Here is a 16174-nt window from a genome sequence, read left to right as displayed (position 1 = left end):
ATGTTGCCTTGTTTTATGTGTTCTAAATACCTTTTTACATGAAAGAATATTTTTTTTTTTTTGGTTTTAATGGTGAAAAAAAATTTAAAAAAATGAAGGAGGCGGCAATAAATGTTTTGTTTTATCAATACTACCTGAAGCAATTTGTCTTTGCCATCATCCCGGTACCTAGAATGTAAGATTATATCTGTTTACACACTCTGTAAAACAAAATTTATAGTATTAAAGTGATCATTGTTTCCATGTGAGTTTCCTTTTGGCCAGAGGCTAAAATTTGGCATCAGTGGGGATGTACAAGATTTGACTAGGAGAAGTGCCAAGGAAGAAAGTCTGCCAGGGCAAACATTATATTTCATTACACATAAGCATCCTCACATCTTCTCAACCTCATGGCTTACACCACATTTTTTCTCTAATCATCTCATAAAATAAAAGGAAACATTGCGAGTTTGAATTTGGCAAATATATGTTCTGTGTTTGAAATGGTATTATGCCTTAGAACCATAGCAAGGATGATTTTTTATGCCATGTTAAGCAAAGAGCAAATTCAAATATGTTTTGCTAGGGAAATACATTTCAGAAATAAATAACTCACAGAAAAGAAGAACACACGCTTAATAAATATTTAATTTTATGTAATGACTGGCACATTGATGATCAATATATATGTTAAGCCATTATGCTAGTAATAATTGTTCATGGTAATGCATTTCTTGATTATTGTGGGTCTATTTAATGTCAGTAAGAAAGGACATCACTCAAGTCTTTTCAATGTTTCCCTTCCCAAATGAAAACCAAAACCAAAACCAAAACTACAACCAGGTAGAGAATAATGAATTAGCTCAATTTGAAAAGACGGAAGTAACATTGAGATACTCCTGGTTGATAGATTTGAAGAGCTTCATGGAGTCTTCTTCCTCATTTCTCCTTTACATTATATTTTCTTCCTTTCTTTGTTCTAGTCAATGTTGTTAAAATACTTTATCATCTTATTTCTCTAATGGATAATGGTATTGGTTATTAAGTAAATAAAAAACTCTAAACTGCAATTTATCATATTGTGATCAATTATTGTGATCAATTATTCAATTATTTATTTAATCAACCTGGGATGATTCTGGGATGAGAAATAAATTCTCAAAATATAATTAAAAATGCCACATAATTTATTAATATATGTGATGTTAGCTTTATTAATTAAGAAATCTTGAAGTGGAAAATTAAAAGAGTTACAATTTTCCCCTAGATTTATCTCATGGTTTACACAATGACATCAAAATAATACTGAAACTATTTGGCTTATACTATGAAATTTCAGGGTTTGTCTTTTATAATTTCCACATTCAAAGCAGCTTCTATCTTGGCTTTGGGAGGGAAAAAATTATAAAATCTGATAACAAATGAAGATATGTATGATGTAATAGTTCATCTGAATATCTACTCTTAAAAATTGTTGCCTTCTATTTTCTTTGACCATCTCTTCCCCCTCCTCATTTTAGTGCTATTTTCTCTCCATTGATGTTCTGAAACTTAATGACTTTAATCATGCAAATGACTCACCCAAAATCTGTCTTGGATCTGTTCTTTCTCTGTAGTTCCAAACTTAGTACTAAATCCCATCACCTGAATTTTACCCCTTTTCCTCTAACTTAGCATGGCACAAGCTGACATGATTGTCTTCCCTGGACCCACTACTAACTGTGATCTTGGGTAGATTATTTAAACAGTCTCAGTATCACCATCTATTATGAGGTTAAATGAGATAACACAAGTAATATGCTCAGTAATTGTTTGCTCTTGTGGATGACTTTTTCTCCCTGAGCCCCTCCCTCCAAATTTTCCATTTTTGTTTTCCATTTCTGTCAACAGAATATCCATGCAATCATCAAATTATTATTTTGCAGTTTGTGCTTTTCCTTGTTTCCCACATCAAATCCATGAACTCCCATCAATCTTTTTCCCTTTGATCCTAACTGTGCTCTAGGTTAAGATTTGATTGCTTGGGTCATTTTATAGCTGACTTTTACTGTTCTCCCTGTCCCCAGCTCTTTCTTCCCTAATTAGTTGTTACGCATTGCTAGGAAGACCTTCCTGAAATACAGTTCTGTTGTGTCCTTTCTCTAATTTTCAAGGGATTCCCCAATATCTACAAAGCTGCTTTAGATTTAGGACCCTCAATAACAGGGTGTCTAGGCATCTCCTTCTCCCTTTACTATTCTCTTTGCAATTTTTTCTCTCCCCTCATACTAACCTGCTCCAATTGCACATATACACCACACAGTTTCCTATCTTAGTCTTTGTTAATGCTCCTGCCTGCCTCAGGGCCTCAGAATGTCTTTCTTTTTGTGCCCACACAACCAAAATGAAACCCATATTTTAAAGGTACAGCTCAGAGCCTTCCTTTTCCCAGGGACCTCAAGTAATACAATCATTTCTTCAACTAAATCCCCACTTCGCCTGAATGTTTCACTACTTTTTGCTTTATGTTAGTTACTTGGCTTCTTTCCCCATTAGTCTTTAAGAGCCTTGATGGAAGAATCTGTATCATCTTCATCTTGTATCTATCCAAGTGGTGTAAATAAAACGTTTCAATTAGAACTTCATAATTAATTATTTGTTGAATAAATAAGTAGATATGTAATGATTTGATTTAATTAATTATTACTGAAGTGGCTCTCAAGAGAATTTAAGAAAAATTGTGAGGATAGATTATGATGTAGTAGATATTATGTAAAATGAGAACAGACTCCACATTTGTCACTCATTGCTTATAAAATGCTTTGAGACTCCAAGTGAATTCATTTTTATTGTTGTTTTGAATTTATGTTCAAAAGTACTAAGTCAGTTGCATCTTGTAAACTTTAGATTCAAATCAAAGATTTTAGAAGCATTCCTTGTTTCTTTTGCGAAATATTTTTTAAAATGTGACCTATTAAGCAACATAAATGCAATGGTATTTCCCACTCAGAAAAAATCACATCACAGGTGAAGAAAGATTTTAATTCTTGATAATTTGATTCATGGACAATATTTATTTCTGAGTAAATATATTGTGGAACTGGGATTTCCCTGATTTTAGTGCTATGCATATTCGATGATATTTTGACTGGAACTTTCCTGATTTTAGTGCTATACATATTCAATGATATTTTAAAAGTGGTTTAATCTTGACAACTTCTCTGAAAGATTCCTAACATTTTTAAACAAAGTAGGCTATGTGATTTTTTTTTTAAGGAGACAACACACTGTTCAGAATTAGCTGTTCTCAAGGCATTTTTATGAGATACAGAAAAGGTTATAATAGCCGATATACTTAGCATTTGTTGTCTAACAGATGAACTTATGAATACTCTATTTGACAATATTTTTTAAAATATACTTTTCAGTGATTCATTAAGTCAAAATATATTCTGCCCTTTAAAAGGGAACATTTCTGTCGATCCTCCAAATATGCTGTAATTTAAGCTTCTAATTAGTAGTTTTACCACACAGACTTTACATTAGGATCTTGCATAACATATGTATTGCACATCCATGGTTTTTCAATTCCCAAGACCTACAGTTAGCCTTGTGTGTGTATGTGTTTGTATATTTGGGTGTGTGTGTAATTCTTAAAAGTAGCTGGTAATTCCTCCTTAATTTCTGTGAAATAATCATTGAATATTCTAATTTTAATTACCATTGGTTTTTGTAATACTATTGGTAATAGTATAGCTTTTTCTTAAAGTTTACTTCATAAACATTTTATATTTAAAAAGGGTAAGAAACAGAGAAAAGGCCTAAAAGCAAATAACATTGAATTTTTGTCTCAGTGTTTTTACGTACCTACTCATTTATTAATTCACCCGCCCATATATTCAGCAAGCACTTACTGAACGTTATTTAGGTCCTAGAGAAGGAGTTAAGCTACTGAGATACCTCAGACACTGAAGCTATACCCCACCTCTAAGTTAGAATCAAGAGGGAGAAGGAGTCAACACAAAACAGAGAACTCATTTATTGAGTGCCTCCTTTGAACTAGGCTGGGCACGCCCTTTACATTCATGTTCTCACTTAAGTTTCATGAGAATATTAATAAGTATGTAGGTATTTTAAACAAAAATAAGGCTTCCAGAGCTTAAATTACTTACGCAAAAGCAACAGAACCCACACTGGAACACAGACAGGTCCAGCTTTCATTGCGCCATGGCCCATTGCCCTGAAGTCATTATGTTTCTTTGTGCTTTGTTCCTCTCCTGTGTTAAATGAAGGAGAGATTCTCAATCTTTCCTACCCAGAAAAATATGCTAGGGTAAGATGAGATCATGTAATTGAAAGTATTTTGGGTTCCTTTGAAGAGTGATGTCATAAAATTGTAAGATACCATCATGTAATAGTTGTAAATTTTATAAAGCCATTATCTTTCCCTCTAAGCAAGACACTTAAAATTCTGATAATATTAGCTTGTTCTCTGACAGCCCTTATAGTATAAACTGTATCAGAGTCCTTTGTAAAATGTGAAAGAAGAACATCATACTCATGGAATACAGAGGTTGATTACTGATACGTAACACCCATGTACTTTAAACAAAAAAACAAAAAGCTTTGTGATTAAATTTATAGTTTTTGGCTTTTTTGTTAATATTGTTACTAGTGAACTGGGCATAATGACGGGGGAAATGTGTTTAACTTTATGTGAAAGGATAAATCTTGTGTTTGGCACTATTAAGGTTAATATTTATTTGCTCTTTCACTAATCTCATAACAATTTCTGAATAAAATGCCAGCAGTAGCACTTTTTAGTTTTGTCTTTGAAAAATATAAAGCATCTCTTTAAAGATCCATGTTTGGTTTATTTACATATTACAGTAAATTTATTATAAAATCAAAAATTTCCTAGTCCTTGTATAGAAAACAGTATAGTATTTTTGATCTTTCCTGCTTTTAATCATACTGATTAAAGGAAAAAATAAATATAAAGCAATAAGAAATTATTCTTTTAAGCATGACATATTGTCATTAATATTTTCCATTTTTTGGACAGTTGTTTTTGTGAAATTCTGAAATTGGTCAGTATGGAACAATTTCTATATTTAAACATGTGCTTATCAATGCAAGAAATAGAGGAAGAAAATGCTTTCTACAAGATAATCATAGTATTCAATTAAGAATGCTTTCTTGTTGTCAGAAAGGTTTTCATCAATATAAAATTAACATTAACTTCTGCAAAATTTCTAAGCAGGTCAAAGAAATGGAAGAGAGAATATGACATATTCACACATCCTTTAAAAATAATCTGTGAGGATTCAAATTTTCAAGAGATGGTCTATTTTAACATCAATGCTTACTTATGATGTCATGGTTTCATTATTAGAAATGTTCATGGGCTCATCATTAAGGTGGGTAAACAAAGTCACTAAGCATAAGCAAATTTTCAAATTTTGTCAAAACAATTACTCTTTCTCAAAGCATATTTAAATTACTCGTAATATACTGCTCCCTACATACTGTGTAACCCAGCAGAAAATCAAAGATGGCAAGGATTGCCTAACTATAGTCTTGTCAAACCACATGACTGGAAACATCTCTAGGGATGCACTTTTTCTATATAATATAGTTTAAAAAAAGTTATCAAATACTTAAAGTGTCAAAAAATAGTCTATAGGTAAATTTTTTAGATAAAAAAAGCTTTTACTGTATTATTTTATCATAGGGAGGAAAGCAAAGCAAGTAACTTGGTATAATAGGTTACCTTGCATAGTTCTTCTTGGTACCAAGGGAATGTATAGAAATCATACCCATCAGTGAAGTACCTCAAGACAGGACCTAGAAAAGTGAGATACAAAGGAGTTTTGTTTGTGCTACCCTAAAGTCATCAACTATAAAAAGTTAAAAACACTCTTCTCTTCCCTCACATTGTACTTAAAATTACAAAAATGTTTTTCTTAGAACAATTTTTATACATATAAATAAAAGTATGGAGAACCAAAGATCCATAAATTGATGTCACTAAAGAAAACTAAGGGGGAAGTTTGGATTAACTGAATGTAAAGATCTGATTAAAATGCTAATTTAAAGTACACATAGTTTCCCACAACTCTCTTTCCCCAATAAATGCATCTTCAAAGAAAAGCTTCTGTCTGAGCCGGAACAATCTCACAGAATCATTAGGACAGCAACAAAAAATGGAGTAAATGTGTTCTATATTCCAAATAATTTACTGAGGGTTCTTCAAGCCTCATACCTTCAGTTTAAACTAATTTATGCTTTAAAAAGAAATTACAGAAAAATATTAAGATCTTTTCACCATTCTACATACTAATTTACAGGTCATGAGGATTTGATTATTATTATTTTTTTAATGACACAAGGAAGTTTTCTTTTTTAGGCTCCATTTAGAAAAAAATTAGTGCTACATTGGTTTATTATGTTCTATTTGGAACAATTTTGGACAAAAGAAAAAAGAGTTGGGTAACTCTGAAAAGAACAAATACAACATTTGGCTTTTACCACAAAAAAAAAAAAAGCAAAAAGGAAGTCACTTGAAAATCTAACACTATTCTTGTTTTTAAGCACTTGGTACTATAAAGCAAAACGTTTCTTTTATCATTATAACTTTGTGGTTTTCCTCTATAGAATAAACAAATTAGGAAGGTAATAGGGAAGGAAGCATTAATTAGACCATCTTTAAGTAGAGACAGTTGGTTAGTGTCATGATTTAAAAATCATTAAGGGATCAAGAAGTTTAATAAACAAAATGATAATTACGCTATTTACTTATACTATTATAAAAAGAAATATGGAAGATTCCTGTGCTTTATTAATGTTTCTGTAAGAGGTTCCATCATAAAATTGAACTGTAAAATTATTTTTAAATGTAATATATAGAGCAACAAAAAAATAATTTTTAGCAAACCTCAGGCAATTCTTGTTATAAATTACCCAAACGTTTTAAAACAAATCCCCCCAACTTGCATTTTGTCTAAATTAATAACTTTATATTATACAAATAAATTTCAAGTATGAAAAGTGCATTATTGCAATAATACCTCTTTGCAAGTCCAAAATTCTTGGTTTACAATAAAACTTGTAAAGCGTTTTTTTTTTGTTTTTTTTTTTAAAAAGGAGTAAAACCATCAGTGCCATCTCTTGCATTTCTTGCAGAAGTCCAACATCTTAAAATGTTGCTCAACAAGTTGCAGAGAAACATGTCTGGAAGCAACCTATAACTGAAAAGAAACTATTTGCGTTTTTACCATTTTACATTATTATTGTCTCCAATATTTTCTCCTTTCCAAATAGAAATTCACAATCCATAATTTTGCTCTTCAGTCAGGCATTCTTGCAGTCACCACTTTTGCATGTTTTCAAAATCATCATCTTCTTCAGTTGTTCTTTTCAAACTGCCTGTGGTTCCAGAATGAACAGATAATGACCTTTCTATCTGGAGTGGTGACATCATCTGTATTGTTAATTTTGCTAGGTAGATGGCTTCATATTCCTGAATTTGATGGACAAATCCAACATTAGGATTAATACAAAATCTTTTTTCTTGAGCATAAGCAAATGCATCTCTGTACTTCACTCGAAATGTTTCCATAAATGTATGCAGCACTTCTGGAGATCCCTGCATTTCCATGCACAAGAGCTTTTCCTCCAGTTTGTAAGCTCTCATCAATAAATTCTTTAGTTATAGGAGAAAAAAGTATTATATTTTCAACTGGATTATCTGAAATTCCAAGACTAAATATCTAAATAATTGTTGAAAGTTTGGTTTAACAAAGTTTGCTTCAATATTTTGTCGTATGCATGTTATATGGGTTAGTCCATGTTTCTGTAGTATAGGTAGCTTGCTTTTCGTAGCAGAAGAATATGGGCCTAAGAGCAATCCAGGTAAAATTTCCTACATCTCTCCTCCAGCTTCACGTTCTCCGTGGTCCCGGCCCGCTCGCTGGTGGGTGGGGTGGGAGGGTGGAAGGGTGTTATCTGGCTGGCCTGACCCTGGACACTCAGGCTGGCAATGGCAGCGAAAGGAAGCAGGGCCGGTTGGAGGAGGGGAGTGACAGCGGGCGGCGTGCTTACAACTCACATGTAGATGGGAGGGTCCCGGAGACCCCAGGGGCGGCGAAGGAGACAGTAGGGAAGTGGAGGGTTGGGAGTCTTATACCTGGCCGCCTATGCCACTGCCCTCTCCTCCTCAGAGTTCCTGTACCCTTCCTTCCGTGTATAGATAAATTGTGAAAAACATTTTTTTAAAACTACAGTAATAGCTCAACTATCTAGCATATAGGCAGGGACTATTGAATAGATAAAATTAGACCTTCATCCAACCATAAAAGATGCTCCAAAGTTCTTGTAGCAAAAGCCAATGTACTGTACTTCGATCATGACACATCCAGTTTGTCCCTCACTCAGAGATGATTCACGTTTCTTTGGTACATGATTTAAATAGAACCTCAAACCACAAATTATGAAGGATGCAGGAGAGCTTTAGTCATGTATATTAGATGAAACATAAGCCCTGAGGAAGCTGAGGAGAAAAAACATCCCTATAATCAACAAATGCATAAGCTGAAAAGCAATGGTAGGCTAGAGCTGTTTACTAGACAGGTGAAAAGTGCAAAGAAGCCATGAGCCCTGAGACCCAGACTCTAGTAAAACCATATAAGAAGTTTCCTCATCAGGGTCTCCAAAATCTCCAGACAAGGACAAATATATTCTCTGCATTCATAAGAAATTATAGAAATATATGCATAAGACATTTTAGAAATATTTTCATCCAAAATGGCTTAATTTTTTAAAAAAACTTTTGACACTAACAGCAAATCCATTTAACCAGAAAAATAAGTAGCAAATTTGACTAGAATTTGTTAATTAAGCTTATTTTATATCTTTGTAAGTATACATTATTCCATAAAGGCATAATTTCTTTTATTGTAGAAAATTCACTTGGTAACTCTTTTCTAGATTCAATTGTAATATTGCTACTATAAAAATGTCTTTCTTAACCATATTTTGTTAAAACCATAAAATGGGATAAATGGAAAATTTTTTTGTTACCTCTTACTTTTTAGTTGATATTTAACTTCATACCTACCCTCTAAGGAAAGATTAAACACATGAATAAATATAAATGTACTATTTAGTGATCAAAATGTAAAGCCAACAAGGGAGGTACTCTCATTGAGGACTCAGTTCTTTCCTTGTATAGTCATGCAAATAGAATTTTGCATAATATTTGGTATACAAGATCTAGAAAATGTCAGTATGAATAAGCCTAATCAATTGTTGATTCGATTGTTTAATGGATTTACATTTGTTTTTTCTCTGTAGACACTCCTTTCCTATTTCAATATTTACTTCACCACTAGAGTAGAGAGGAACAGGGTCCCAAAGGCCCAGGTTTTCTGAATTTGCTTTTGAATTAAACTCAAGAGTTATACACTCAATGAAAATAACTTTCAAGAAAAGGCTATGAAATCTCTAGTCTAAAAATTGAAAATTACCAGTGTTTACATGTTTTTTAAATAAATTGATTCCATGTGACTTTCTACTTAGAGCTTACAATAGGGATCTTTTAGTAGTATTCCAAAATCACCAAAGTATATTTGTTCAAAAATTTTAAAGTTGAGACAATGACTTCCCATCTACAGATAAATCAACAGTTTTAAAATTTCTTGAATATACCTTAGAATATGTCACATGACTCAATTGTTAATTGATTTTTTTCCAACTTTTTTTAGAACTTTGTTAATACAGATTCTAGGTTGTATTTTAGTCTTTTTAAGAATACATATTCTTAAGTTAATTCTGTCTTTTTAATGCTAATAAAAACCCCATGCCTGAAATTCATAATTTTCATATTGTGGTTGGTAACTTTAAAGCCTCTCTATAGATTGAGCAGAAAACATTGAGCTGCATTTTGGAGGTTTAAAAGCAAAAGAAGCCTTTTCTGAGCAGCCTTGTTTTTTAAAAAAAGAAAAAGAATTTACTAGAATAAAAAAGCAATATCAGAGTGTTTTGCAGTTAATAAGGAGAAGAATTATTTTGTAAATTTTTATTTCAGGCATGCTTATGTTTCCGAGTGTGTGTGTGTGTGTGTGTGTGTGTGTGTATGAAGTCCTGATATAAAATACATTCCTTAGTGTGAGTTATGGTTCAAATGGCTGAACCTCCCTGGTCTTTATAAATGCCTACAGATAGTGAAAAAGGAGACAAAAAGGAAACTATTATCAAAGAGAGAGAAGCAGCAACATAGAGCAACGTCAAACAAACAAGAAAAGCAAGATTCATAGAGTGGTCAAAAGTATCAAAAAGTGGCAGTAAGTGCTTCATGTTTAATTGAGATCTAAAACAAAGCTGTCAGATTTGACAAAACAGAAGTTTTTGGTGTCAGTGAAGAATGCAATTTTATAATAATTAGGTGTTAGAGGCAATAGCCAGATTTCTTAAAGAATTAGGGCCAATAGGGAAATGAATTCATGTCATCAGGTGTAAGTGATTTATTCCAGTATTTCAAAATAAAAGAGAAAATGAATAATAGCTAAAGAAATGGCATGATCAAGGAAAAATTTGTTCAAAATGGCAAAAAGTTGAGTCTATTTGAAAGAGGATTTGGAAATTTGAAGAACCAAACAATCAATAAAAGGAGCAGAGTTATATATTGCTGAAAGCCAAGGTGGATTTTACTGGCCTGCAGTTAACAGATAGACAATGTCCAGTGAAGGGGAAGAAGACTCAAATCAGAGAATGTGTTTTTTGGAATATATCAAATTAACTAACAGTTTTTAGGGGTCAGAGAAAAATTACACCCTTTAGATTTCAAAACTACAATTTGAAATGTGTTCCAAATAGGGCATATCAGTCATTTGGGTTATGTATAATCAAGTCTCATTATTTTCAGATTTTTTTTTTTTTTATTTAATTTTACAGAATCAAAGAGTCTAACAGTATATCTTGTTAGATACAGTATGTCCTCATAATGTATACATTATTTCTTGTACAATGATATGAAATAATATGGGAAATATTCATGATAAATTATTAAGTGAACAGTGCAAGTTAAAAACAATAGTTTCATATTTTTTTTCCCCACCCCCCCTTTCCCGAGTCAGCACCTTCAAGTGTTACCACTCCCCAAACGGTGCGCAATGCACTCATTGTGTAGGCATACCCCCATCCTCTCCCCCACCCCCCACCTCAGTCTGATGTCCAATTGGTGTCGTTTCCAGATTTGTATTTAGGTGATGATCAAGGAAACCAATTTTCTGGTGAGTACATGTGATGCTTGTTTTTCCATTCTTGGGATACTTCACTTAATATAATGGGTTCCAACTCTATTTTCAGATTTTATATTTGCAAATTTGACTACTTGCTAAAATTTGTTTGTAATTCCAAAATTAATACCGTTGGCACTTGTGTGGTCATTCACAGACATGGTAGAGTGGCAAAAAGTTTGTGTTTTCTGGTGTACACATTCCTGGCTGAGGTTGAACAAGATAATGCCTGCCTTCTTGTTTCAGCTTTCATGCTGTGAACAAGTGTGTTTTTTTGGCAGTCTATTTAATGCCATGTTTTTCACATTTTTGTGCTTTTTGTTGGCGAATTTGCTGTTTAAAATGGCCCCCAAGTGTAGCACTGAAGTGCTGTCTGCTGTTCCTAAGCACAAGAAGGCTGTGATTTGTCTTACAGAAAAAATACATATGTTAGGTAAGCTTTGTTCCGGCATGAGCTATAGTGCTGTTGGCTGTGAATTCAATGTTAATGTTAATGAATCAACAATATATATTATATAAGATGTATTTTAACAAAAACACACATAAAACAAGGTTATATATTGATTGATGGAAATGTTGCAACTGGATGCTTGTGGGAACTTAACCCAGTATTTCCCCTAGAAGCAATGGTTCAATATTTGCTAATTCAGTGTTCACAGTGACTTTATAGAGCGTAAACTACTGAGAACGGCAAGAATTGTGTCTTTGCTTGTGTTGCTCATTGTGATTTGTAATTAAAATGAGCTTAGCACTGAAATTTCAGAATGCTCAAAACATCAGGAAGATCCTACTCCTGAGGGCATTGCTTCCTACTTATCAGGGAACAATAAATACATAAAAATAGAACACAGACAGTTATGCAATGCTGCTTCCCCTCATGTAAAAACGTCAGTATATGGACTGGGGGAAAGGAGGCAAAAAGAACTTGTGAGTCTTCTTTATGCCAAATTTTGCATATAACTGGGCCTCTTCACTAATAGTTTCTGTAGCTTTATTGGAGAAAGAAGAGCAGAAAAGAAATTAACTTGATCTCAGAAGGTTCTGAATCCTCAGCACTTATAATCAAAGGAGAAAAATAAGAGGACTAAATATTAATATTAGTTTAGCTTCAATAATTTTCCTTAAAGGTATGTACTTTTGTAATGGATCAAATGCTTTAGAACTAATATGAAGTAAAAATACAATTTTCTAAAGAATAAGTAGAAAATTTTATATACTTTTGTTACATAGCACCATCAAGGATTTGGAATATGAGATACACGGAAATAGAGACTATCCCCGCAGTCCTTGTGTGTAAAGACAGAAAATAAGTTAGAGATAATAAAGAATATTTTCTTGGACATAATAAGTTGGATATAATGAAGAATATTTTCTTGGAAAGTTTACAATTGCAAATGAGGAGAGAGTGATTTGGGAGAGAGAAAGCACAGGCCCAGGGCAAAATTTTCAGGGAACATTCTTACCATGTAAGGCACATAAGGAGAAAGATGTAAAAGAAGAGAAAGCAGAACCAATTGTAGCAGGAAAAATGGAGAATAAAGTGCTACCAAAGTGTGGATACCTCAGCTTGATTTAAGCTGTAATAAACTTATTTGGTATGAAATCATTTTTTTTTTTTTTTTTGCTTTATCAGGTCCCAGCAAAGACTATCAGAATCTGTTTAACTCAATAACACTGCTGAGTAGAAATTCAGTTGCTGAAGTAAATGTGGATTCTGGTAAAGGCAATTTAACTGGAAACCTTCTTCATCTTATCTGCTGATACCAAAAATCTTCTTAAAAGTTTTGTATCTGTCTTTGATTTAGGATCTTATGGTTCCTCAAAATCACATCATTTTCATTGTATATTTCTGTGGATTTAAGAGATTAAGGAGAATTAGTTCTGATACCAGGGCATAACTTGAAAAAGCTTATCCCTAGTAAATCCGGGTTATAAAATTTCATCATCTTTATCTTTGACTGCTTCCCTTAGAAGTGCATTAAAGTAATGCATTTTGTGAAGTAAAATTGGACAAGTAGGCTAAAACCCTGCATTGGTCATTTATTCTATCATAGAAATGTCAATAAATTAATTTCACTGGATAAAATAAGGTAATAGATTAAAGGTTTTATGGTTGTTTTATGACCATATCTTGTTCAATAATGTTTGAAGTTTCTGGCAAAATAAATGGTAGAAAAGATACATATGCATTGTATTCTATCTTGGTAGGCATGACTATAAATAGTCATTGAATAGCAATTATACATCATGTATGTACATAAGTCTGTAAGACTTTAGAAAAAGATTTCAGAAGATTGTCACATTAAATATTTTTCCATTGTTTACCTAGATATTAATAACTTGTGCTTGTTAAACCATTCTGTAGCTTCCAGAAAGTTATTATTGTCCTTTGTAGTAATTTTAGGTAGGTGGCAACTCCAATGTGATTTTCCCAGAGGTTCTCTAGTTCATCGTAATTCAAAATGTCAAAATAGAACTCAATTGGTATAGATAATCCAGCAATAAATTATGTATAAGCATAAATTCTCATCTTAAAACATATTTCAGGAATAATTTACCATTTGATTTGAACTTCAATTTATAATATTCAGGGTGGCATCAAAATTATAAGAAACATTTGACTTTCTTGTAAATTAAAATATTTTAGATTGACTTTATAGAGACACATCTAGATTTTGTGTTATCATTTTCTTTTTTGGTAGTGATGGCAGTATTGGTATATCCTTCTTTCACCAAATTATTTACCTGATTTAATTTCCAAACATGAAGGAGACCTCTATTTTTCTATGGATTAAACTGACCTTGAAAGTAATATCTCAGGATCCACTCTTCTTTGCTGGGCTAATTACAGAAAAAAAAAGGGCGATTTTGGAGAGACAGGACCTACAATTTGGAGCCTAGTATGGAGAGAATCTGCTTAAAGGCATGAACGTCATCCATAGCCACCGAGCCTGCCTCATGAGTTCAGTCATGAGAGGTAAACAAAGCCAGGCTCTGATGGACATAAGAAGGGAGAAGAATAGAAAAGTCAAGCAGTTAGCCATGCAGACAAATTTTATTCGGTGGCAATATCCTTTACCCTAACTTGTAACTAGAGCCAAGTTCTGGGGATGGGGGTATTGAGAAAAAATGGCAGGGCCTTATACTCAAAGCAATTATGTCATTGTGCAGGTTAATAAGACAGCAATTCCAGAATAGTGAGCAAGACTGAGATCTGGTTATAAGTACCTTTGAACAGTAGGGATGATGTTTATGATGTAAAGAGAAATCCAGTTATGAGAGTTGTGCCCCAAAGTAAGAGTTGAGAGAGTAGACCTGCTGATATAATTTATTCATTTATTCAACAAATACAGGGATAATACTCAGTATCAAATACTGTGTTATGATTCTGAGTCCAAGAGTATTACTTTTTAGATGCTTAAAAACCTCTTATGTAATTCTAGGATTACTTCTAAAAGAGAGCTGAGCCTGTAAATGGGCTTCCAAGGGAAGTTTTGCACAGGTACGGATAACAAGGGCCTGGCAAAGGTTGATACTCACAGTGCTGAAAGAAATTCATGTTAGCAATTGAAGATTTGTAAAATGGGTGGTAATACCGTACAAATATACGTGTGTTTCTGTGTGTGTGCATATGTGGTTACATAGCTATTATTACATCTTACGCTGAAATTGAAGACACAGCTAGAGTTGTATGTATGTAAATTTTCTCAAACCTAAATATTCTTTGACCAGCCAAGCAAAGGATAATTTATTTTACTGTCACAATTCAATATAACATATGGAAACCATTTTTGATATGATACCACCCAAGGTATAGATTTTCAATTTAATGCGTTAAACATATTATTCATGGCTTAGAGGAATAACTACATGTAAAATACATTATTATCAAAGAAACTGTAAATCAGTTAGTGGCTGCATATAGGCCAAGGGTGAGTTTATGTTTTAGAAACAGTACTTCTAACCTTCAGGATAGGAGAGACAGGGATTTGTGTTTTTGATTAGTGGTTATCATTCTTTGCTTTTAATGTTTCTGTGCCTGATCATTGTCTTATATACTTCCTTGTCATCACATACGATGTTATATACTCTGACTTCATATATTATTTTGTCATTATGTGTATGTGTGTATATGATACAGCTTTATAAACACAAAAATACCTAAGTAGATCCAGCTAGAGTCCCAGGAATAATATTAATACTTAAGTATTGTGAGGAATCTTTGCTGTTTGATAGCAGTGGGCATAAATGTAGTATGATGATTCTTTAGATTAACCTTCAAAAATTAGAAATCATTTTTGTCTGGCATTCAAGTGAAGACAGTGATTAGAACCTAAAAATGATGAATGAAAATGATGTTGCTTGATTAAAATTAGGTTTCACTAAAATTAGTACTGACTTGCTCTTTGTGAATTAATCAAGCTTGCCATGTGAGTGGTTGCTTTCTTTTCTTTAGAATAGTTTGTATGCAAATGAAATAACATGATGGCTTATATCCAAAATTTCTCACTAGTCAATCATCCTATTAAACATTTTATAATATCTTTATATGAGTTAACTCAAGACATCTATTGATGATATGACTAGGGGTAATTCAGTCATTTTCATTACAATTATAGCATATAAGTTGCTCATAATTAGTCTTAAGGGCCTGAAAGTAGAATTGCTTATAGATTTAGGAACTTATTTTTTTTGTCAGGATTTATTACTTACCATTATGAGCCTGACTTATAACATTAGAGGTTTGGGGAAAAGTATATCATAGGAGAAGAAACACATTCTGCGGATAGTTTAATGTTGGTATTTATACGTAATTTGGGCTGAGAGCCAGGAGTAAAAGACAGGACAGTATGGTCTAAAGTCATGAATTTTGATTCCCAGCTCTTAGTTCTCCACTGCATATCAAAATGTCTACACTC

The 16174-nt window shown here is 32.8% G+C and overlaps 1 pseudogene; it reads right to left on the bottom strand.

Annotated features, from left to right (window-relative positions):
- Window positions 1-7327: 7327 nt before the first annotated feature.
- On the bottom strand, window positions 7328-7888 carry LOC138398790 (serine/threonine/tyrosine-interacting protein pseudogene; annotated as a pseudogene).
- Window positions 7889-16174: the final 8286 nt, after the last annotated feature.

This window comes from Eulemur rufifrons, chromosome 18, assembly GCF_041146395.1.
Source record: "Eulemur rufifrons isolate Redbay chromosome 18, OSU_ERuf_1, whole genome shotgun sequence".
NCBI lineage: Eukaryota > Metazoa > Chordata > Mammalia > Primates > Lemuridae > Eulemur > Eulemur rufifrons.
This window is presented reverse-complemented; position numbering and strand designations above follow the sequence as displayed.